Genomic DNA, 26110 nt, shown 5'->3' with positions numbered 1-26110 from the left:
ATGCATTTCTGTAGGTATTCACAAGAAAAAAAAAAAAAGATAGTGGTCTTCTAAGATTCAATCAGAGAAGCTTCAAAATGAATAAAATTAATGTCTTTTAGTGGATCTCCAGTACTCCCTAGGTGGTTACACAAAAGGATACTAGGAAGGTGGCATGGATGCTGGAAATGGTCTTAATACAATCAAACCTCTATGGGAGAGAAATGGTGTTTTATCCTTCTTCTGTGGAAGATTATATACTGAAATAAAGACACGTTGCAAAGCCTCCGTACGTTTTCTTTGGAAGTGTGTGTGTGCACTGGTTAATCAAGGTCAGCTTCAAGAAGCAAAAGTGAAATCTGTCAGAGGCAATATTTATGAATGGACTTTCACTCTGCTGTAATTGAAATTAATGTTGAGTCATCTTTTCCAGTAACTTCACGAGCAGACAAATTTGAGTTGACAGAGGGATAAAAGGTCTGAATGTAGGTTCTCCAAGGGAGAGCTCAAAATGTGGCCAGGGCTATAAATCATTTCCTGAAATGATAATGTGACTGCTAATTGATCTAGGGACACTCCTGGAAGTCATGTAGCAGAAGCACATCTTAATTTTTAACAGAAACCTCTACTTGCAGAGAGAGAAAGTGGGAGCAAGTGGAAAAACTATGGGTGTTTTTTGTACTGTTCAAATGTATTTCCCATGGAAACACACAGTAGCTGGTAGTTTCATACGAAAAGTTAAAACTGTGATTGAATGTTGTCTGATGGTGTATGATGTACATTTTTGTGTGCTGTTGACTTACTAGTGCACAGCATCCAGTCGTGCTTGGTGAGATCTACTTGCAGCAGATGTCAGCAAAACATCTGTGCTCCGTTGGGACAAAAGAGATCGTAGCAGATTAGGAAATACATTGGAGTGGAACATGAAACGTTTTGGCCATAGAAGTAGTTCACAAGAGAAGGGCTAATTTGTATGCATTTTATCTTGTTAAGTGTCTCCATGTTCAGCAAATATATACTCAGAGCTTAATTTGGGGCCTATTAGCCTAAATTAATGATGTGAAGACCTGGTACAGCTTTCTGCTGTAGAAGGTACAGTATTGAACATTATATAGAACAGAGTTATAAATTAAAAAAAAAAAAAAAGCCTGCTTAAAACATGTAACAGAGAAAACAAGACAGCTGCTGGAAAATTAACTATTAAGAGCCTTTTTTTTTTTTTTTTTTTTAATCCATGTAATGGTAATAAAGCTAATAGAAATTTGTTGCAACCAAGCAAACATGCCTGGTCAACAGAAGTTAACTTTTAGTGGTTCAAAAACTGATTTCCATTAAGAAATTACAGTAATGTTATAGAACTACCTTTTTCTAACCTCTGAGGCATGGAGTAAACTGCAAATTTTTATTTGTTAAGGTATTGGTATGAAGTATACTGGTAAATGGATCCTAGCCAAATAAATGTAATCATTCTGAAGGATTGTCAAGTCTTTGCTTTCCGTAACTTTTTTTTTTTTTTTTGGTCAGCTGGCGTCTGTTGTCAATGAGGTTTCTGGATTTATTTGGAGTTTTCAGAGAAATGCTTCTTGTTACTTTTCCTTTTATTAAACGTCTTTTCAATGTGAGCATTCCTGACTGAATAGGCTGATATTTGCTGGTACTGGGACTAAAGCATGCCAGAAAGCTGTTAAAGCAGCATGAGGACACAGCATTATGAAAGCACAATAATAATTTTCCATTCTATGAAACCTTTTATTCCAGTCTTATTTTCGTACTTATAGCATCGCTTACTTCGATGCTTGATTATCTTTGGTTACAGAAGAAAGGTTTTCACTGAGATACCAGCCTGTTAGGTCTCTCCCCTGGTGTTAAATTAATACAGAAACCAGCAAGGTACTTGGAAGGGCAGGAGCACTGGTGTCCTCTCTGTTCTGGCAGCTGATCAGTGCTGCCTTTTGCCTGCTATTTGCCTAGCTGCCTCTTTTTAGTCCTTCTGAGGTTCTTGAGGCTTTTCTGATTTAAACGTTGTGTCTTCTGCTTACTTCCATGGTCCTCAGCCAAGTATCACCATTGTTCCCACGCTGAGCATTAACTATATATTTCTCCCTTGGTTCTCTGCCTCTGGTAGCTGTACTGGTTATCCTCTTAATGCTCCTATCTTTAGAATGCGTTTTGATGAATAATCCTCTATCCATTATTCTTGGTATGCTCTACAGTTTTTGGAAGCACACGGTTTCTTTGGTCAGCTGATGTTTCTTGCTGCCTTTTGACCTGAATTGGTGAAGTCCTCCCCTTGCAGAGAACCATCTGGGTCTTGCCAGGCTTCAAGAGTGCCTCATCCTGTCTTAGAAAGGTCTTTTCTGCAGTTTCTTTGCCACTTGGCACTAATTGGATACAAAATGCGCCTGTGGTAAGAGCATTTTGTGTATGTAAAGTTTGTCTGACATGGGAGAAGGTATAGCTAGGCTTATTGTCAGCATGTGTTACAGTTGCGGTGGGGAGCCTACTGTCAGATGCTGTGCCTTGAGGACTGTGCTTAAACCTCTGAATCAAACTGTCTCATCATCCTGGGAGTAGTCTGACCAGTCTTGTATTTTTTTTTTTCCACTTTTTTCCTCTTACCTTTGGGTTAAAATGAATCAAAATATCTAATTTAATATGTAAATTTTCAAAGGTTTGTCTTTGTCCCTATAGAAACTCAGGTTCTTAAATTAATAAATGGAAAACAATGAGGCAGAATATTATACTGTCATGTCTCTGACCACTGTTTATTCATATAGCTATTTCAGAAGCAAAAACATACCTCTTCCTGTAAATTCCTCCAAGAGAATATTTGGTTACAAGAAGTACTATATAGGTTTTAGGCTTGCAGTAATTCATTTAAAAAAAAACAAAACATATTATATTTAGAAAAAATATGAGTAGCATCTGCTACTTCTCCGGTGCCTTGTGTTATTAGATACTTTGCAAGTTAAACCTACATCTGAAGTAGGAAGCCCACTTGTCAGCATTAGTAGGAATAATGTCAGTGAAAGGGTAAAAATCTTGCCTTTTGGCTGTGGAATACATGGTTGACCCACAGACTAATTTCTAAACAATCTAGGCAATTGTACATGCACTAATTTCTTGTGAATGCTGGGCAGTTTTCTACTATAATTATCTTACCATTTTTTTGTAGCTTAGTTTTTGTTGGCTTGCAGATGTTCATAGAAGAACACAATTTGTATATCAGTATACTGAAACAGAAGATGTTGGGTGTGTTAGAAGTGTTAGGCTTAAATTTTAAAGTGCAAGTCAGGGGCAGAAATGAATAATAATAACTTTTGTCTGCAGTGAGTAACAGACACTCCAAACATTCCGTTTGGAGACTGTTTTGTTTTTTTTTTTTAAATAAAGTTTTTTGTTTGTTTGTTTTTGTGGGGGTGTGTGGTAATTCAGATATGAATATTTTCAAAGCTCACTGTAAATATATGTGTATAGTGGCCATGTACAAGTTGTGATACACTCAACATGGACAGAATCTGTGTGATTTGATACTTGGAATAAGTAGCCAGACCTTTCTATGCTTCCTCAATAGCTAAATATAAATCTGTCATGAGTGATGTATTTGGATGTATATTTATTAGTTAAGAACAGGGGATTGTACCTTTGCCTTCATTATCGTGGGCAATGGCTGTATGCATCCCCATGTCCCATGAGCTGCTTCAAGCCCCTGGTTTTGGTTGGGCTGCATGGTAATTTGATGTTAGCTAAGTGTTTGTCTACCTGTGATGGTGGAGTTATCTTCGTCTCCCGTAGAGCCCCAGGCTATCAATGCAAATGCAAAGCACTCCAGAAGCAGAGGATGTGCCAGCCTCAATCGAGACCATAATCAGGAACCTTTTTATCTGCTGAAAAGTGCCCCAAGAAATAGTACCGAACTTCAAATTTCAATCTGATTGTGCAGCTTTGTATTTGACATCAGCATTTTCTGAACCCCCATTAAGAAGTCTATGCCAGATCAAGACACGTCTTCCAAGGGACGTGATTTTGAACCAAAATAAATTGAACAATTTCCCCAGTTCACTTTTACGTGACTATAACTCAGTTCTGTGAATAAGCCATTAACAGTTATTTTGGGGGAAACAAAAAGAAGTCAATAGTTGACTTGCTGTTTAAGTCCAAAGCCATCTTCAGAGGCTCGAGCTTGCGCTGGAGCACGCAGCACAGTGAGCTGCCTCACGCAGGTGCCCATTTGCAGGCGTGTGGTGCTACCATGCTGTTGTCCCTGTTGGCTGTGCTGCACCCACATTGCAGTGCAGGCACCGCTCCTGGCACGACTTTTGTGTGACCTAACCGGCTTGGCTGCCCGAGCACAAATATGGTCTGTATCCCTGCAGAAGCCCTCTGTGTCAGAGGCATGCACCAGTTCTCACTTCCACATCTTCGCAAGACTGAGGGTGCTGTTTTCCATCTGAAAGTGTTTCGCTGTAGATTTTCACGGTGGCAGCTGAAGACTGGGATCTGTACCAAGTGTTTGCCAGGCTGATGCTGCCTTATCTCAAGTCAAGGATTTGTTCCCATCTGAGCAGAGCAAAAGGGAGTATAAATGACATGAAAACTGCATTACTGTCCAACTAGTTGGGTGTGATTAGCTACTTTGGTGGCCATAAAAATCTCACAACTCATGCAGAGCATAAGTGAAGGAGAATTACAGCCTTTCAAAAACTGTTGGCAATGGCTACTTCAATAAGAATGTACTCCTATTATTAATAAAAGAATCAAATAACAGAATGGTTTTAGTAGAACAGAGGGCTACAGTTTTGTTCTTCACTAAGCCCACATTCATAACCATAGATTCAGACATCTCTTTTTGTTGCTACCAAAGAAATAGTGAGCCAGGGCTGGGTTTATAAATTGCTGCAATGCTGAGTATAAGTAAACCGCAGAAGATCATAGCCTTCTACCAAACAGTATTTTTTCCCATTACTCTTTCCTTTGCCCCCTCTCATGCAAGATATATCCATCGTGTATTTTAAGTTTGCCCCTGAGAGTTGGACCCAGCTGGACTGCTGAGTCAAAACATCTTTTGCTGAGTCTGGGTATATGCCTGCAGTCTGCCCCCCAGCTCTACTGCTGGGGCAGTTCCTGTTGGTTTTTGGAAGGCAGATGTCTGTCAGATCAGCTTTCTGTTGAACTTGACTGTCTAGTACAACGCAAGAGAAGCAGCAGAAGCAGACAGAAAAAGAGGTCCAGACCCTTTGTGCAGCAGTATGCAAGTAAGGCTCAGCAGACTGAGCCTAACAGAACCTCAGAAATACCGGTTTGATTCCTACAGGATGCTCTTGCTAACTCATTTGGGATCTCTGTTTTATTTAGATATTGCAATGTCAGACTTTTTCATGGAATTGTTGCTGTTTCTAGAACCAAAATAGATGATGATGATGACTTTGACTGCTTTCTGAGCCTTAGAAGATGATCTTATTAGATTTTTCACTGATGAGAATCTGCACTTCACATAAATCATACTTAATCCAAATTGATCTGCTTTATCCTTCCCTCTAAAATGAGGGAATGGCAGAAGAACACAAAATTTTGCAGCAATATTTTCAGTTAACTTCTGGTGACTCTGGCTGGTGGCAGAGTAAAGCCCAGCTGTGTATGATCGGAGTGTTGTTTTGCCAGGAAAAGGCCAACAGAGTGCTTGGTCTTCAGCATTTCTTCCTCTTTTTGCCATCTTCTAGATGTACGCATTGATAAAATTCTAGAGGTTAAAAGACTAATGTTTGGTTCCTTTGTTTTCTATATAATGGTTCAGTTTATATTTTGGATTTCCTGACTGCAGAAATTGTTAAACTGAACACAGTAAAATTATGAGAATGTTTGTATGGTGGCATACATTATTTATGATACACAGCATGGGTCTTAGGTTTTTATTATAGCAAAAAGTATTAGGGGAAATACTTGTATAATCAGTCTTTACCTTTTAATGGGACTGTGGTAATTAAGGGCACACTTATGGATTGTGTATTAATTTTAAATGCATAACAAAGCTAATTTGTGATGGTAAATAACTTGGCTAGACAAGATCTATCCTACCCATTTTCTTGTGATTCTTTGCTACCTATCAAAGTTTAAGTCTGCTCTTGCATGTTTTACTGGCTTTATGCATTTGCGCTTCTCCCTTGCCTTAGGCACTATGTGTTCATCTACGAAGTGCCAAGTAGGTGTGGAGCATTCCTTAGCTCTGCACACCTCTGGGCTACTGAGCAGAAACAGTATTGCACCACTGCTCCAAACCTGCCCCTGTCCACCTTGTGTTGTATGGAATAGGAGAAGTTGAGAAGGGTTCTCTGGTTTTTATTTCCACGGTATGGCAATATGGTGGCAAATCGTTGTTACTGGTAGTGTAACCCAGGGATTGGCTTCATTCAGCTTTAACTACTGAAATGAAAGAAAGCGAAGTGCAGTTCGAGAAACCTTGTTGTTCAAGATCCTTGTTTAAAATCTGCCACTTGTCACTGAGCCAAACGGCATGACAATTGGTAGCAAACGACAAGGAAATTCATTGCCATACTGTCTATCACAGTGGACTTTGCCAGAAGTTATTTGTGCCTCTGAATTGTCTAATAACTTGTAAAAAGCAATAAAGCTTTGTTGGAGAGCTCTGTGAATGTACTGCATTACGATGCTACGCTGGAAATGCTTTGCTCGACTTGTCTGGTTGGGGTGCTGCCAGAATACTGGCTGCGCCGCTAAAAACATGCGTGGGCACATACGTCATGTGCTGTGGTGTCGTTGCAATGTGTAACCTCTGGAAACATCTGTGCGATTTTATGCTGAAATGGGGGCCAGCCTTCACCCCTAGCTCTAACCAAGTTCCCTTGGTGGTGCTGCAAGGGTTGAGGCTCAGGCTGCTAGCAGTGCCGCGGTGCTGCGAGAAGCAAACTTTGTGCCCAGCTTCTGCACTCTTTGCCCTGCTGCCTGCTGAGGCATTCAAGGGGAGTTTTAGCTTTGCTGAAAGTTGGCCAGTGACTTTATGTGCAGTTGTGGCCGTGTTGTGCATGATACAGTTGAGGAACAGACATTGCTTGTCGGCTGAGCTCGCCAGCAATAAAACTGTGCAGCTGATCAGCTTTGTCCTCAGCCTGCAGAGACAGGAAATGGTTACATATGGCTTTCTGGAGTAAGAAGAAAATGAGACCCTCCAGTTAGAAATGAACCAAGTCCAAAGCATCCACAAAACTATTAAAGAGAAATAGCAGTGTTGGGCTTAGTTTTTTTTTAAATATATATATAAGGCGAGATCTCCTGAAGCACGTGGCAGCACTGGCTAACTAGCTACCGGGGGACTAAAACTGCAGAAGGGGGGGGGGTCCATGCTGGCCTGATCTACCTCGAGTAACGCTCTACAGCAAAAGAAATCCTTAGCAATGAATTATTAATGGCTATTAATTAATGTAATACATGGTGTTCTGCTAAAATTGGTAAGCTGACAAATTATGAAGCCCTATAAAGTGACGGTAGCAAAAAGTTACCGTATTTTCTAGGGAAGGGAAGCAAAGAGTCCTGGAAGCATGCAGTTCCCATACTGTGTGGGATTAATACACTGCCATAACACCCTTGAGCTAGATGTGACTGTGCCCCTGAATGTAGAAGGTGTTCTTTTTATAATTTGTCGAAATCACAGCTTGTGGGGATAAATGGGCCTATAACATCTTGACTGCCTGAAGATCTAGTGTAGTGCTTCAGTACTTTTTCACAAGGGAGCAGGATTATTGTTGCAGTTGAAAAACTTTTTAGATATCCCTGGGCACTCAGGTTAGAAGGTCCAAAACCACGTGTTACTTGGTCTTACATATGCAGTAATCACTTATCATTCCTGTATTTTTTCATGTCTTTAGAGGCCAGAGAAGGTTCTTGCTTAATGTGTTAGTAACTCCCTGTGTGCAGCTCCATATCCGAGTTCCTGGAATTTCATCATTTGCAACAGAAATGCTTCCAGTTGTAAGTCTGCAAGCAGCAGCTATTTATGTCAGATGGAGGCAAATGGTGGGATTTGTATTAAAGCCTGTGATATCTTTTAAAGATTTCCCTATCAGTTCTAAAGAAGTTCTATAGGAAGCTCAAAATGTAGGCAGCGAAGCACAGACTTGGGTGGCTAACGTAGAAGTGTCAGCCTTTCAATATGTCAGTGATGATCAAGGATACTGTTTTAAGCATATATGCTCTCTAGGGTGTGCAGTACAGAAGAAAGCTGCCATTTATTCCCATGGAAGTCCTTTCTTTTCTTCCTTAATTGTATAAATACAATAAAGTGAAACCCATAAACTGCACATTTTAGTTTCATGTGTTTTTTCAACAGTAAATTTAACAATGCAATATTGCTGCAAGCAGACAGAAGGCTTTTCCTGATAACAGATGGGGAAGATCTTGACCCATCCTTTGTCAAATATCATGCGAGTCAGGTTACCTGATTGTCATCAGGCTGTGTGCCTGGGTGGGCGCCAGGGTGGCCAGGTAGAGTATAACCATGGCCATTCATCACGCCCTGCCCGTCTCTCCCTTCCGTCAGCAAGATAAAATGCTCTAATATAATCAGCTCTACAGGGAGACACAAGGCTAGCTGGTGTTTTGTTCTTGGAGGAGAATCTTGTGAAAGCAAACACAACACACATCTACAAACAGGTCAGCCCCCCGCCCCAGCATTTCCAGTGTGGTAACTGATAGCTGTCACATTCAGCGAGTGAATTGCTTTGGGGCTCTTCTGTGGTTTTCTGCCTCCCTCTGCAGAGGTGTTGTCAGAAGAAAGCAGGGCTTTTTTGCTTATTGTTCTGTATCTGCTGCAGCAGACGGATGTGGCAATGAGAACGGTGCCACATCGCTTCTGCTATCAGCGGTGATGGAAGAGAAAAGAAGCAGGAGAGGTAACAAGGAAGCTGTAAGATTTTAAGGGCCTAGACTGATCCAAACAAACATTACTGCTTGGATTGCATAGACTCTGGATGCTCTTCTCTCTGGTGTTTCTGGCAAACTTCCTGTCAGGTGCTAGCTTCCTGGCATGTTTACTTTGCACATCCTCAGTTTTATTTCCCAAAGTTTGCTGACGAAGAGCTGTGTTCAGCTCACGGGGACCTGCAGCACACTACATTGGTGCCTGCATGTGAAACCCCGCGTGCAGTCAATCCAACAGGAGCCTGTATTTCTCATTGAAAATGGGGAAGATTTAGTAACAACTTACCTATGTAGTTGTCATTTGGTACCTAGAAGCCCTGAATGGTGTAGCAGGCTGTATTCTACTATGTGAGCAGATGGGAAAAAATCACATCCACTGCCTGCATGGATTACAAATAATTCATGGCAGCTTTTCTCTCAGGTGTATCTCTCTGGGAGAAAAAAAAAAGAGAAAAAGGTGTCATGAAGTATTTGTAATCTATGCAGGCAGTCAAAGGAAAGAGAGAATTATCTTCCATGTTTTACATATGGTGAACACAGGACTGTCAGATGGGTTTAGTGAATTCAGCAGCAGTGGCTTAAGCTGTTACCCTCCCCAGCTGCCTGCCATATGGCCGAACACCACCCCCGGTAGCCTCAATGGCAAAATGGGATTTTCTCCTTTGAGTGATGGAACAGACAAATATTTTGTTTGAAATTTCCTTACTCGCCATGTATTCTGAGGGGAGCAGTAAAAGAGCTGTCTCTGAATTTTTTTTATTAGGATATTTACAAACTGCGCTTTTTTTCCCCCAACTTCATTTTTTTCTCTTTTTTTTTTTTTTTTATTTTATAGCATATCTTGTTTTCATACTGACAAAATAGGGAAAGGTGGAATTTTATTCCTTTAGGATAGCTCACAGCACACTGCACCTTGTAGTGCAGTTTTTCCTTTATAATGCAACCATTCAGAAAGCAAATGGATGACTTCCACATGAGAAGCACGTGCGCTGGCTGTGTGTCAGCATGGTTTCTGTGGCCGCTGTGGAGCATTGTCCAGCTAGCCCATCCGAAAAGAGGACCCGAGATCTTCACATCTTTTTACCTTCCGTTTCAAGAAGGGGTGGGAAACACGTGATAGGGACTGAAACAACTAAATGTTTTCTATGTCTAAATTTAATTTCCAAGGGTTTGACTGCATGTCTTATCTCTTCATAATGTTTTAATAAATTCAAGGATTTTAAGGCCACTGAGTACCACTGTGATAATCTGTTATAATTTTCCACGTAGCAGCTGCCAGATAATTTTATCTACATCAGGTCTATAATTCCTAATTTTGTTCAGCTCTAGGCTTGTTCTTGTTGAAATTAAAGAAAAAAATGGTCCTTGATTTATCATCCAGATGATGCTCTCATTTATAGGCCTAGGCCTGACTTTCATTCTCTAGAGCAATAAAAGTACCAAACGCATCTGAGAGTGCTTTATGCTTCTTCTGTTTCTGCTTTTTTGTTTTGTTACGCTTTGTTACACACATAGTTGGTTTATCAACACCTAAAATTAAGGTGTTTTTCTGCAGTTTTGATGGTATGTTTATGAGAAGTTTTCTGAGGATGCAGGACATTGACAATACAGCTTGAATGTAGACTGAGGAGAAGGAAGTGAGGCATATACACTGCAAATAGTTATCCCTTAGATGTAGAAATAATTGATTGGGAATTTCCATCCTTGAGTGTAAATGTAATAAAATATTATAGAATACTAGATTAATAATAATGGGTATAGTTATTATGGTGACGTGAAAGAATTAAAAATGCAAACTGTAATGTAAACTAATGGGATATTTGTTTCAAGTTAAATAATTACTCAAACCCTAAATATTTTATACTATTTCAGTTTCCCAATGGTTAAACTGAAATAAATTTGGTCCTGGAAAAATGCTTCAGCTTTTAATTTTGAAAATATTACAGCACATCTCATGCATCTTGCCCTTTTTTATGAAAATAATCTGTCAAGGTGGATACAAATTTGGAAAGTGAGCATCAAAATTTGATATTTTCTTTTTGTGACAAATCCAGCAGCTTTTTATTTATTTATCTATTTATTTATTTTAAGGATCTGAATTCCTTCAAACAAAATTAGTGAACTTGACCAATCTGTAACGAACAGCCTGTATATTTAGGTGAGAGTGTTTGAAGTGATTTATTTAAGCTGACCACAGTTAAATACAGCTACAGCTAATTGAGAATTTGCATTCTGGGGTTGTTTTTTGTTCTTAGTTCAGAACTTTAAGGCTTCAGTTCAGATGCTCTGCCTTTCGGACAGCTCTGTTTGTGCACTCGGTTTGTGTGCTTTTACAAAGAGCTGCAGATAGATTTCTTGGGGCTGTCGATAAAGTGAGCACTCTCCATCCCATCTCTGTCAAGATCAGCTTGTCTGACTCAGACATCCCAAGGGCATCGATTCACCAATGTTTCTTCAGGGGCAAAAGCAAAAATCACCTTCTTGGGCTCCCCAGCCACTTTTCCTGCCTGGGCTCTGCAGTTCACTGCCCTCTTGAGCTGCTCGTTATGATCCAGGGTTATTTAGTGGGCTTTGCTGCCTGCCACGAGCCCCCCAGCAGCTCTACTGCTGGCTGGGGCAGGCAGAGAAATGGTGTGGGGCTGAGCGGAGCCCCGCAGACAGCCCAGGCCGGGGAGCATCTCCCTGCTCCCTCCTGCATGGCTTGAGCTCTCTGCTGGGGTACGGTCGGCTGCTGACCGAGGGGACGGGACGGCTGACCGGGTAATGATGTTCATAAAGCTGCTGGCATCCAGCTGTTCGAACCGCCCTGTGCGGTTTCAGCAATGCATGCTGTAAGGGTTGGTTTAATTTAACTGGACCATATGGAAAGCTGTAACTTTGTCCTCTTCTGCTGGAAAAATTCATAGGAATTCCTGTCGAACAAATTCCTTGCTTATGTTCCGCTGATGTTCTCAGGTGCTTAATACTTCCCTTGTAATAAAACACCAGACCTATGAAAGGCTTGCAGTCAAGGCTACACAGGCAGAGTTCTGTACTGCAATATTATTTTTCATAACAAATGCTATTTCTTCAAAGATTTTAGATCTGCTGCTTCTAAACTTTTATTCACCTTCTGCGTTACTGAAACATTAGAAGCCTGTTCCAGAAGACAAAGCGTTTCTGGCAAAGCTTTCCTGTTAGATAATCTGTTTATACAGGGCTTGTTATCCTAAGTGGCTCTAATGGCATGCTGCCACTGTGCAGGGAGACCGCTCTGTGGTGGGACAGCCGATGGTCCTCTCCTCCATCTCTCCACTGTAGGACAGTTTGGGCTGGCTGCAGTGGGCAGACAAGGACAGCATTGTTTGTTTGTTTGTTTGTTTGTTTGTTTTTTCCTCACCAATTGCTGCTTGTGGAGCTAAGTCAAGTTCCCCAGTTGGCAGGCATGGCTTCATCATGGGAGGAGTGGGTTGGCTTTTGCCTGGGAGCATCTGATCTCGGGCCGGCCTCTTGTGATGTCGGGAAATTTGAAACAGAAATAGGGAAGGTAGTTAGGAGAGAATATCAGGCCTGAGCTTTGACCTGAATGAGAATGATATAAACAGAGACCACAATATAAATACATAAATATATCATATTTTGGTTTATTCTAGTGTTGATTTAAAAAACTAATACTTCATTATTAGATACTTAGGAGGGAGTACCATTTTATAATTTAAATCTTGCAAGAAGCTGTCATTACAAGTGCATAATTTGGATCCAGGAACAGATCTGAGCCTATACCATATATTAATCTTGTAGGGATAAGAAGAGTATCTGGGCAAATATCTGTAGCCAGGTTACATACTGCCAGTGAGGACTGTCTACAAAAGAAAGCCCAAGAAGGAAGAAGAGCATCTGCCTCCCGGGGTGTCTGACAGCTGGTCATGCACTTTGGTAGGGGGGCACAGGGCCTGCAGGGGTTGAGGACAGTCCTTCTGGCCCATGTTGCTGGTGGGCTCCAGATCTCAGCTCTCCAGCAGGGCTGGAGGCGCCCAGTGGGACCACATGAGCAAGGTGGAGCCAGGAGAGAGGCAGCAGGCATGGAGGGGAAGCCAGGGAGGGAACATCCTGAGATGTGAAGGAAAAAAAGGTTTGCACTGCAAGTAGTCAGCCGCTGGAATTAGTGCCCTTAAAAGTGGAGGGGGTCTCCATCTGCAGAACTACTCAGATCTTGGCTTGGGCCTTTTCTAGCCTGATTTGTTCTCTGATTCTACATTTTGGGTGGATGGCTTTTGAGGCATTACCGTTGTTATTTTTCCTCATGGTGCTAGCGTGGTCATATGATAATTTTTTGATACCTTACTGCCTGTATTTGATCGGCATCACAAGTGGTTTCATGTGATGGAAGAGGAAAAAAATACAATAGATACATGTATAAATACATGCACAAGCACGCATATAATTCTGCATATTCATGTACAGAATCTTTAAATTGGGAGCTTAGTTTTCCTCAAAGCAGTGATAAGTTGAGATGAAATATATTGGGTGCTTGGTTTGATCCAGAGTAGTTAGTGTTTTCACACAGAATCACAGAATTTCTAGGTTGGAAGAGACCTCAAGATCATCGAGTCCAACCTCTAACCTAACACTAACAGTCCCCACTAAACCATATCCCTAAGCTCTACATCTAAACGTCTTTTGAAGACTTCCAGGGATGGTGACTCCACCACCTCCCTGGGCAGCCCGTTCCAGTGCCTCACAACCCTTTCAGTAAAGAAATTCTTCCTAACATCTAACCTAAAGCTCCCCTGGCGTAACTTTAGCCCATTCCCCCTCGTCCTGTCACCAGGCACATGGGAGAACAGGCCAACCCCCACCTCGCTACAGCCTCCTTTAATGTACTTATACAGAGCAATAAGGTCACCCCTGAGCCTCCTCTTCTCTAGGCTGAACAAGCCCAGCTCCTTCAGCCGCTCCTCGTAGGACTTGCTCTCCAGGCCCCTCACCAGCTTCGTCGCCCTTCTTTGGACCCGCTCAAGCACCTCGATGTCCTTCTTGTAGCGAGGGGCCCAAAACTGAGCACAGTACTCGAGGTGCGGCCTCACCAGAGCCGAGTACAGGGGGACGATCACCTCCCTAGCCCTGCTGGTCACAGTGTTTCTGATACAAGCCAGGATGCCGTTGGCCTTCTTGGCCACCTGAGCACACTGCTGGCTCATATTCAGCCGACTGTCCACCATCACTCCCAGGTCCTTCTCTGCCTGGCAGCTCTCCAACCATTCCTCTCCCAGCCTGTAGCTCTGCTTGGGGTTATTGCGCCCCAGGTGCAGGACCCGGCACTTGGCCTTGTTGAACTTCATACAGTTGACCTCAGCCCATCGGTGCAGCCTATCCAGATCCTCCTGCAGAGCCTTCCTACCCTCGAGCAGATCGACACACGCACCTAGCTTGGTGTCATCTGCAAACTTACTGAGGGTGCACTCAATGCCGTCATCCAGATCATTGATGAAGATGTTAAAGAGGACCGGCCCCAGCACCGAGCCCTGGGGGACGCCACTAGTGACTGGCCTCCAACTGGACTTGGCTCCATTTACCACAACTCTTTGGGCCCGGCTATCCAGCCAGTTTCTCACCCAACGAAGTGTGCGCCAGTCCAAGCCAAGAGCAGCCAGTTTCTTGAGGAGAATGCTGTGGGAGACGGTGTCAAAAGCCTTGCTGAAGTCAAGGTAGACCACATCCACAGCCTTTCCCTCATCCACCCAGCGCGTCACTTTGTCGTAGAAGGAGATCAGGTTCGTCAAGCAGGACCTGCCTTCCATAAACCCATGCTGGCTGGGCCCGATCGCCTGCTTGCCCTTCAAGTGCCGCATGATGACTCCCAAGAGGATCTGCTCCATGAGCTTCCCTGGTACTGAGGTCAAACTGACCGGCCTGTAGTTCCCCGGGTCTGCCCTCCGGCCCTTCTTGTAGATGGGCGTCACATTTGCTAGTCGCCAGTCAGCTGGGACCTCCCCTGATAGCCAGGACTGCTGATAAATGATGGATAGGGGCTTGGCCAGCTCCTCTGCCAGTTCTCTCAGTACCCTTGGGTGGATTCCATCCGGCCCCATCGATTTGTGGACATCCAAGTGCCGTAGCAGGTCACCAACCAGTTCTTCATGGATGGTGAGGGCCACATCCTGCTCCCCGTCCCCTTCCACCAGTTCTGGGTACTGGGTATCCAGAGAGCAACCGGTTTTGCCGCTAAAGACTGAGGCAAAGAAGGCATTAAGCACCTCCGCCTTTTCCTCATCTCTTGTAACTAAGTTTCCCCCCGCATCCAGTAAAGGATGGAGATTCTCCCTAGTCCTCCTTTTTGTGTTGATGTATTTATAAAAGCGTTTTTTGTTATCTTTAACAGCAGTAGCCAGATTGAGCTCCAGATGAGCTTTGGCCTTCCTAATCTTGTCCCTGCACAGCCTCGCTACATCCTTATAGTCCTCCTTAGTGGCCTGCCTAATTTTCCAAAGATTATAAACCCTCTTTTTCCTCCTAAGCTCAAGCCACAATTCTCTGTTGAGCCAGGCTGGTCTTCTTCCCCGCTGGCTCATCTTTGGGCACATGGGGACAGACCGCTCCTGCGCCATTAGGATTTGCCTCTTAAAGAGCGCCCAGCCTTTCTGGACCCCTCTGCCCTTCAGAACCGCCTCCCATGGGACTCCACCAACTAGTGTCCTGAGCAGCCCAAAGTCAGCCCTCCGAAAGTCCAATACAGTGGTTTTACTGGTTCCCTTCCTGGCCCCGCCAAGAATAGTGAACTCCACCATTTCGTGGTCACTCTGCCCAAGACTGTTCCCGACAATCACATCCTCCACCAGTCCTTCTCTGTTTGTGAAGAGAAGGTCTAGCAGGGCACCACCCCTGGTAGGTTCACTAATCAGCTGCGTCAGGAAGCTATCTTCCACTTTCTCCAGAAACCTCCTAGACTGCTTCCTCTGGGCTGTGTTGTGCTTCCAGGATATGTCAGGGAAGTTGAAGTCTCCCACGAGTACAAGCGCCGACGAATTCGCAACTTCTGTCAGCTGCCTGTAGAACTCCTCATCCGTCTCCTCATCCTGGTTCGGCGGTCTATAGCAGACCCCGACCAGGACACTAGCCTTGTTGTCCCTGCCGATCCTAACCCAAAGGGACTCGATCTTGTCATTCCTAGCCTCGAGTTCTACAATATCGAAAGACTCTCTAATATAGAGAGCCACACCGCCACCCCTTCTGTGCTCATTTCCTCAAAGCAGTGATAAGTTGAGATGAAATATATTGGGTGCTTGGTTTGATCCAGAGTAGTTAGTGTTTTGCTTTAGGTAGGCTTTGTGTGCCTTACACACAGTTCGGCAGCTGGTGAGCATACCTGGTAATGCAAACATACGTTATATTCAGGATGAGATTTACTGCATTGTGCACTTCGTTCGGATGCTTTTGAGTCTACTGCACCTCTGGTTTGTGATAGATCACTTTTCATAAAAGTACTGCTTGGAGAGAGAAAGGTAATGAGAACAACAGGATGTGAGTGTTTGGGTCATTTTTAAAGTGTGATGCAGTCTGAATTTAATTGGTAATGCTCATTCTCACTGTTCTGTAAGAAAAATGGATCACAGGTACAATCTGGTTTTAAACGGGCTTCAGTCAATCAGGTGCATATAATGATATAAAACTGAAATAAAGAAAGTGATACCATTTATCAGGAGAAGAAAGAATCGAGTTTACGGGGAAGGCAGTCTGCCCTCTAGCTCAGGCACTTAGTCTTGAAGGGCATTTTTTTAATGTGGTGTGATTGCTAATGTGAGTCACAGCAGCATCCATTAGCTTTGTTTGGGAACCGTGAAAGATGCATGAAATTCATATTCATATGCAGAATGGTCAAGAATTTTGATTCCTTCTGTTATTTAAGAAACGTAATAAATATCACATGTAAACTTCAGGTGTGGATCAGGTTTTGACAATTCTGGTGTTTGGATTTTGACCCAACTTCAGAGCAAATAAATGAGCAAACTATGGGCATTTTGAGATGGTGCTTATTGTAACACCATAGTTGTGCGTGCTTTTTAAATGGAATTCCTACAGTTACAGCATGGTCTAGAAATTAAGGGCACACCACATCTCCCCCATCGGATATTTCTGCTTCCTGCTCAAAGTGTGACACCTGTGAAGGGGTTAAGAGGTATAAAGCTATTGCTTACACAGACAAAATAAGATGTCCTTGGGACAGAAATGCTTGGGGGAGTGAGGATTTGCCAGTGCAATGCAGTGCTTTTAGCATAATATCTTTTTGGAGGGTTTTGGCAGAAGATTCTCTTGTGGCAGCTGACAGCACAAGAGTTCTCTCCCTCCTGCTGGCAAGTGCAGTTACACATAGTCGATTAATATCTTCAGTTTAATACAGTGAGTTGTTTTCCTAATCCCTCTCCTGAACTCTTTGATACTACTACTATAAACAACTGACAAAACACAGAACTTGTCCCAGGGACTGATCTGAGAAGCCGAATAGAGACAAAGGTAAAGACAACCTCTTGACCATTTGGACTTGACTTCTGTACCAGGGGTAACTTCTCAAAGGACATTGCCTCTTGTTGCCTGTTTATGTGCTAGTGTGGTGTTGTGGCCCGCTTTCCCAGGACAGTGATTTGATGAAGCATTTGCCTGGGTATCAGGAAGTTCCCCACAAACACTGATTTGATGACACATGTGAGGTTAGATGTAATTATCTTAATTCATAGCAAAACCAAAACAGTTTCCAGTTACTGCTTTGAAATACCCAAGCACAGCAGAGGCTGCAATTTACTTGAGGAATCATTTCCATTATCAATGAATCATCACGTTTTTTATATTAGATGAGAAATGCAGGCAGGCCAAGTCCCAGTGCACTAGCACATTACAAGAAACTTGTGATAAGATTTGTACTTTTCCACTGAAGAACTCAATGAATCTCTTTGCAGAACAGATTAAAAAAAATACTGAAAATATTATAGCCAATGAATTCCTACTTTTTCAAGATATATTAAGTGATTAAACTCAAACTCCATCTAGAGCAGTTCCTCACTTTTGTTCAAAATGTTCAAAATCTTTTAGTATTTCAGTCAGGAAAAGCAATAAGGTCAAGTGTGACCAAAAATCAAGTTGTATGCATTGCTTATCAGATGCAAATCCTCCTGTAAGAGTAAAATATTTGGTGTAGAAGTAATATCTACTCTTCCTTGCATAACAAGGCTCCCAGTTACTCCAGTCATAATAGGTGGAGCCAAGTTTAAACAGGAGCCATTCATTAAGGAAAATGGCTACTAATTACAGACAAATAGATTTCCTATGCCACTCTGTATCCTTCATTTTCCAGGGAGTACAGCTTGTCTGGTTTGTCTGCACTCATGTCTGAATAATAGACCGCAAGTAACTACATGGATTTCTATCTGCTTCTCAGTTGTGAATAAATGGGTTTGCCTAATGCAAAAGTGGTCAGTCTTAAATTTAGCAGCAACAAGGAATGGAAAAAGACATAATCTAAAAGCAGAGTTTTGTTTGTGTTCATAAATAAATTTTCAGCAAACAGAATTAAGTCATTGAGCTGTCATTATTGTGGCAAGAAAAGTTTCTGGCAGGTTAAGAAATGAAGTGGCAAACCTTATAAGGTACAAGCTATTTCACTACTCATAGGGTTTTTACGTGAAGGGCACAAACATCTAATGTTACTCAAACCATAGCAGTAATGTAATGGGCTTTGTCTAGTGCTTGTCTGGGCACTAGATGCATTAGCACACGTGCCTGATTTCCCTGGCAGTTACTGCAGGAGCTCGGCTTGGTCAGTTCCTTGGCCCTTCAGCTGCACCTGGAGACCCTCCACAGCACTGTAAAACCCTCTGTGCTCCCTTGTTAAAGACTGCATTTTAGCAGAGTTTAAATTAACAGCATTTCTAACAGTAGATGTAGGAAATATTTCTGTTTCTTTAGATAGTATGATCTGAATAAATGGTGGACTAAGAAAGCGACAAAATTGCTTTTACCTTGCTGTGCAAGCTTTGAGTCCTTGTGGTCTTCTCAAGTGACCGATGTTGTGTGGTTGGCCAGCAGATGCTCAGGTTAGCTGTAGTACTGCCTCTTGCTTTCTGTTTGTGTGAATTGCCAGGATCTCTCAGGAAAATAAACATATAAAAATATTCCCATATAGATTTTGAGTCAAAGCAAAGCTCTAAATAGCTAATTCCCTTCTGAAAACTAAGAAATGCTTTGCCTTTATCTTTTCCCCCCACATCTGGCCACATGTTTCTTCCTCTGTGCTAGAAACTGTGTGTGGCCACATGGACAGCTGGATTACAAAAAAGAGCTGGATAAAATAACTGAAAGAAAAATAATAATAATAAAATAGCTTAAGCTAATGTAGCTAACCGTGAAGCGGAACCTTGGGCCTTACTTATGATGCACTCTCCCTTAAATCTCATACTCTATCACAGCCTCAGCATCTTTTAGTGGAGGCTGATTGACCTTATTGAGGTTTTTTTCTCAAAGATGAAATTGCATGCATTTCAAAAGAGCTGAAATCACCACAAATGGATCAGGGTAGAACAGATTGTTTCATCTAAATCACTTCTTTTTTTTTCTTTTTCCCCAGATTATACAACTAACCTCATTTGAAATGACTGAACGATTTAGGGAAAGTAAAGGTTGAATTCCCAACATGATTCTACTTTGCAACACGTTCACTGTACTTTATCAAAAAAAAAAGGAAAAAAAAAAAACACAAAAAACTAAAAGAAATGACAAAGACAAACAAACAAAAACAACTCAGGCTACCTCCTCCCCAAACAATCTGAGTCAAAAAAGGAATTAAGAAGTCATTAAACCAAATTATTCTGCAGAGCACAAGTTTGTGTCTCTGTTCTTTTGGAGGTCACCTTGCCAGTGTTGCTCTCTAGTGCCTCAGTGGTTTGTCTCAGAGCCCAGCTCTTGTGCAAGTGCCCTGTGGCCTGCGTGCCCCCATCATGGGCATGAGTTCCTCCTGCAGTTCCAGCCCCATGCTGATGTGAATTGGTTTTTGCATTACTGGTCCATTATTGTTTATATTTATTGTATATATGTCGTATTATTTATACCACTTCATAGATGTTCTATGTATTGTTCATTAAGTGCCCCTTTGGAACAAGTAAACATTTTAATTATGTTTACTTTAACATTTTTGTTTGCCTAATTACAATTTAGGTTTCTGATTGGTCCAGCTGGAGAGTTTCTGACTGTTTACTGAGCCTTCCTAGACTCATTACAACTGATTATTTTTCAGCTGCTAAAATAAGGGAAGCCTCATAATAAATATTATTATTTTTTTTTCTCAAAGCCCCAAGTTATGCTGTGATATCAGCTTGGATAGTGAATGTGTTCAGGTTTGCAACCTTGGGGGCAAGGTGAGATGTTAAAGATGAATTGTTATTTACAGCAACCTCCTGAAATACTATTGCAATGATGAGGATATGGAAAATACTAGGATCAGGATGGAGGTCAATGTGACCTGCTTCTCTCTTTGTCCAGCACGTTTCCCACTTTATGCCTACTTGCTTGTGCCTATCTGCTGTCAGAGACAGAACCTCACCTCCAGAAACAAACTGGAGTGGTTCCATGTTCCAGCTATCCCTAAGTAATCCCAGGTGGCAATGTTTTATTTCAAATCAGTGTGATTTTCATTCCTTCATCCTTCTGCCCCCCAGCTGCAAATTCCCAGCCTGATTGCCAGTTAGCAGTCTGGCTGGCTTGAAATAAACAAGTGAAGGATCTTTCTTCAGCGGCTGCAGATGTTTCAGTGCTAATTCTTTTGCATGTACTTTCTTGAGAAAGAGCAGTTTACTTAAAGTTAATTTATTGCAGTTGTTTTCCTAGGTTATCTGTTTTATAGGGTAATTGTCTTAAGGAATTAAAATCTGTGGAAAAATTAGGTCCTCATTAAGATACGATGAATAAATTTACTCACTGTAAGGTAGGTCAAGAATAGAGGCTAGAAAATGGAACAAGGGCTCTTAACTAGACTCTCAACTTTTTCTGGGCAGACAGCTTCTGTTCCTCTGTTTGCAAAAGATTTGTTCTCTAAAAGGTGTTGAGGTAATTTTAAAAAAAAAAAAAAGCTCAGTGAAGACTAAGTATCACTATTTTAATAATCCTTAGGTTATACATCTGTTGTCCAATTGGAATAATAGTGACATTTCTTCTATGAAGTTTAATATCTCTCTTCTGTATGTGTCTAAGCTCTTTTGGGAGAGGTTCTGTCTGAGAGCAACATGTTGGTCTTCTCACAGTGTATCGGAAATCTCTCAGGCCAGAGAGCCTTGGGGAGCTGTGCATCACTTACTGCTGAAGCAGAGTAGTAGTTGGTCACTGACTCCCTGAGAACTCCTGAAACTTTCTGTCTTTATTATTTGTGTCCCAAATGTTACGTTGCTTAGTGTATTAAAAAACATGATGTAGGGGACAGAATTTATGGGCTTTTATTTGCAGGTCTGAGGTACAGTAGTTCCATAGTGAGGATGATATTGCATTTAGTTAAACTGATACCATTTTGTGTGTGCATTCTTGTATATTGGCTTAAGTCTGTTTTATATCCATTCAGCCTGCACCTGCTAAATCGCAGAAAGCGAAAGCCCCCTGCAAACACTAAATATGGATCAGAGAGAATAAGCTACGAGTTTGTTCCGTTAATGGGCTCCACATGTTCTCAGATCTGCCTTCACATTTTGTCTATTTTTTCCTAATCAGCAATTTGAGAATCACACAGCAAATTAGGAGAAAAGTTTTCAATAACCATAACTAAACATGAAATGATTATGAAGATGAGGTGTTTTTAAATCCCCTCAGATTCAGAAAGAATGGGAGAAAACAAACTAATTTCCTGAAGACTTTTCCTGATCAATCTGTGTAATCTCTGCTAAACCTTGCTCCTATTCCCATAGGATGACTTCCCCAGTCAGCACATCTGCAGAGGTGTGTGGTTACTACAGCCCAGAGCACCCTCAGCTGTGATTTCTACTTCATCTCGCCCAATTTAACTACTTGCAACTACAGAAGGCTAATAATGAGCAGGTTGCCATAAGTTTTTAAAGAAATGGCAGGAAACATCTTAATGCAACTGTCAGTCTGTGCACGTACTGTAGGCGCTTGCTCTCTCTGATAGCCTGGAGCTTAAAAGCGCTGTTCTTTGCCAAGGAAGAGGCGGCTATCTTCAATCTGGCATCTGAAAATGACAAAGAGATCTATCAAACAGAATTAGGAGCACAGATCCTTCCTGTTCTGTTTAGCTTTGTAATTCAATCTGAGTCAAACCAGAGGCCTGGCCTGAGGAGAAGTGCTCCTTCAAATCTAATGAAGCAGTCCTCCGATTTACCATCATGCAAACATTAATATGTAAACTTCCTATGTATATAAAAAATATAGAGGCATATTGTATGTGACAGGAGATATATATCAAGGTATACTAACTCTGAATCTCTACTTCACACTCCATGTAGACCACTACAGCTACTTTTCTGTTCATTCTTTTCATGCTACCCCAGGGCTCCTTAATTTCCACCCTCTCTCTAGGAGTGTTTGCGAAGTTTCCCAGAGAGTTTGTGGAAAGCTTCTCAGAGCTGTCAATAGCATGGAAGATGTGATAAGTCTCTTTATAATGTCATTGATTTTTGTTGTAACTGGTCTGTGTAGACTTCTCTGTCCCTGGAACCCACTTTTTTGGGGACAGTTTGCTGTACTGTCCCAAATGTGGCCTGTGATAAAACTATCCAGACATTGTTTTTTTCTCTTGTTGTTTTATATTTTTCCAGTTGATAAGATACCCTTAAAGTACAACAACATGTATGTATATACAATGTGATAGATAAATATGTGCATATAAAGGAAAAACTCAGAGTTCTTCAACTCAGCATAATTTTCCTACCATGCTCTCTTCTTTTTTGTGGAAAGTTGCTTCATACCTATTGTGTTGCAAAATATTTGTCTTAACACTGCTGGTATAATCAAGAATATGTTTAAGTTATATATTTACTTGAGAGACTACAAGTACCATTATTGGGATAGAGCACTTAATAACCTCCCCTAAAATGGCTCATGGAAAAAAAAGATCATTGACCAAAGGTATCTTTATCTAATTTTGGTTGCTTTATTTTTCTTTCTGCCTTGCTTCTCTTCGCTTCTCTTCCACCCTTGTTTGTTTCTGTCACACCTGACATCTTTATTGTGTTTTTTGTTAGAAACTGCTTTTTCCATTTACACCTAGCAAGTCACAGACCCTAGCCTCCACTGTGTTTTCCAAGTGCTACCATTACAAACATGGAAATCCTTCTAAGGAATGTTTTTTAGCCGTTGTTATTCTGTGAATTTTTGACAATAAAAATAATTAGTAGTGTAATTAGTAGTATGTTTCTCTTGTTACAGTTCAGGATCTGAGACCTGGCAGAAGATCAGCTACAGGAAGAGATGCCTGAATGATTTCCTGACTTCATAGAAGACTGCATGACATGGATGACTTCTTTCTGTGGACACGTTTAGAAGGCAAAACTTTTTATCAGAGCCCTTGGGTTTGTCTTTTTTTTTTACAACATGAGTGAGCTTTCAAGATGAAGATGTAAAAAGTCATGCAAGGTACAGAAACATTCCTAAATGTTTTGTATTAATGTAGTGGAAATGCTGGAAAATAGTGTAGTAGAAATGCTGGAAAAAAAACGCACAACTCCATGAATGCTTTCTAAAAAGGGGATTGTTCAGCTGGAGTCCCAGACTGGTAGAATTTATTTAGAGATGTGCATTCTTATGAGAACCCGAATTTCCCCTAGAGTTCAATATAATTACAAAATGTTAGAAAGAAACTCAAACTGACATACAAATCTCAGTATTTGGGACATTTTTGTGTAAAATTCAAACTTTGCTGTGTGCGTTCCTTTTAAAAACTAAGTTCAGGCTGTATTGACAGAGGCATTCCATATTTCTCACTGCTTATTTCCAAAATTATTGGGAAATACTGAAAACTGAGTAGGATGGATCTACTTCGAATGAATGAGACAGAGGAAAATAATACAAGCAAAATCTAACTTATTAGTTAATTTATTTAGTGCAAACCTTTGTATTTCTTTAGTTGGCTGTGGCTGTTTTCAGCAATTTCACTTTCTTCTTCTAGCATCTTTTCATAGCATAAGGGCTACGTTATGGGTACACAAATGAGATAAAGTGAGTTAATTTAATTTCTTTCTGTAGCAGAGACCACAGATAGCAATAGAATATTCCTTTTCATCTGTAATGGGGGGAAATTCTGGGATTCTCTTTTTTACCCACATGCTGTTTGGTCAAGTAATTTTCCAGTAATTCAGGAGTTGGCAGCAGTGAAAGGCTGCAGCAGGAGCAGCATGATGCTCTGACAGCCGGATGACTCCAGCATAGGCAGCAGGCCAGTAAAGGCCAACTGCATTGCAAAAGTGACCTGATTACTTTCCTGAATGGGAACAGCAGGCTGGTCTTTCCTCTGTAGATTACTATCACCCTGGTGCGATATACAAAGCAGTCACATGCCTTTGCATCCCTGCTTTTCTTGCATGTTGCTTATGTCTGTATAGGCGTGCACTAGCTGCCCAGAAGTTTGGTATCTTTGGGGCTGTGCTGACTTTCCATCTAATTCTCTTACTTTTGTCTATTTTCCTGACTCGTGGAAACAGAGCAAGAAATAGCAGTTAAAAAGAAATCTAAACTGTTTAACTCTTTCTGTGCTGAAGCTATAATTGGGATTGCTTTTACAGTTTGAATCAAATGTTACAGATGGAGCACAGTGCTATGGTGTTTGACTTGGTGTTTTCTAGCAGTTACTCTGTGGGTGTGTATATACAGAACACTTCTTCCTCAGATGCAAAAGGCAACAGGATCTGTGATTCCACTGGAAGTATCATTGACACTACCAAAACACTGCACAGCTTGTTTTCTTTTGCTTTTGTGGATGGGTTAGACCTCTTAGCTATTTTGTGTTCTACAGTGTTTCTGTCAGGAACTATTTTTTATGTTTTGATCTATGGCTGACTTGCAAATCTAGCTTATTGTGAGCAGCATGCCAGCAGTAGATTCTGAGAATACATGTGTTTTAGGGGTAACTATAACTGGAGATGACAACTGCCAGCTGCATGGGTTTTACTTGGACAACCATTGTGTTTTCAGTGTAGGATCAGAATATTGCTCTGTTGGCGCTTTCATTCTTTGCTGCAGTTGAAACCAGCAATTGTAAAAGTCCCAGACTGGAAGAACAACCTAATTGACCTGAAGCTTTCAGTTTATAGTTGGTCTGCTATTTGAACACTTCCACCATTATTAGAAAGGTAGACACAAGCTGGAAAGAAATACTGCATAACAGAGTGAGACTGCTCAGGGTGTAACAAAGAAACAAGAGAACCCTTTTCTGTGTTAGTACTTGCATCCACTTTATCACAGAAAGAAATACTTCGCTTATTGCTCTGCCAACGTCAGATGCAAACGTCACCTGAAATAAAAGCTGCAGTTGGGAAGCTCTACCAGTTTCAATCAGCAACTACATCTGAAATGTAGCAAGGGAAGCCTGTTTATTCCACTGTTTGGAGCATGTGGATTCCAATAGAGATGGTAACAGAGGCTGTTTGGAGAAATCTTTATAACTGTCTTAAAAGCTGTGGGGCTACTTATATGGTACCCTTCCAGCTTGCCAGCACTGGATCACAAGATAGAGGTCCATCTTTGCTCTATGCCATCCTGTGTGTTTCTTGACAACACAATGAAAAAAGAGGGGAAATCCTTTGTTTACATCTTCACCTGTGTTGCTGCAGTTGAAACCAGCAATTGTAAAAGTCCCAGATTGGAAGAACGTGGGTCAGATCTCAGGCTGATCTTTTTATGAAGCTGTGAAACTTTGAATCTCTGCTCATTGAGCAAGAGCTGCAGCTTTCTGTGTCAGAGGACTTGTGGCTATGCTGAAATATTTCGAGGGAATGGTTTGGTTTGAGTCCTCCCTCTGTATTCACATGTAACTCACCAGATTGTGTGGGTAGCACTGGATGGCTGTGAGCTGAAAATATATGTGGAAGCAGATGATATTGGAAAAGAAAATGCCAATCTTTACTCTAATTGCTTTGCTCATTACAGGCTTTTGGTGAATGAAATGCTAGGCAGCATAGTTGGGAGGATAAGGCATCCCAGCAGAAACCAGGACGTGGGTTCTGTTTCTGGCTAGTTCTGC

At 41.6% G+C, this 26110-nt stretch overlaps 1 protein-coding gene across 1 annotated transcript in view; it reads left to right on the top strand.

The window, feature by feature from the left end:
* RET (ret proto-oncogene) overlaps nucleotides 1-26110 on the top strand; it is a 273120-nt gene that overhangs the window by 39169 nt on the left and 207841 nt on the right. Inside the window, exon 2 of the mRNA XM_072039478.1 lies at nucleotides 23302-23508. The gene's annotated coding sequence lies outside the window, so the exon portion shown is untranslated. The remainder of the gene's footprint in view (nucleotides 1-23301; nucleotides 23509-26110) is intronic.

The sequence above is a fragment of the Anas platyrhynchos genome, chromosome 6 (assembly GCF_047663525.1).
Source record: "Anas platyrhynchos isolate ZD024472 breed Pekin duck chromosome 6, IASCAAS_PekinDuck_T2T, whole genome shotgun sequence".
NCBI lineage: Eukaryota > Metazoa > Chordata > Aves > Anseriformes > Anatidae > Anas > Anas platyrhynchos.
This window is presented reverse-complemented; position numbering and strand designations above follow the sequence as displayed.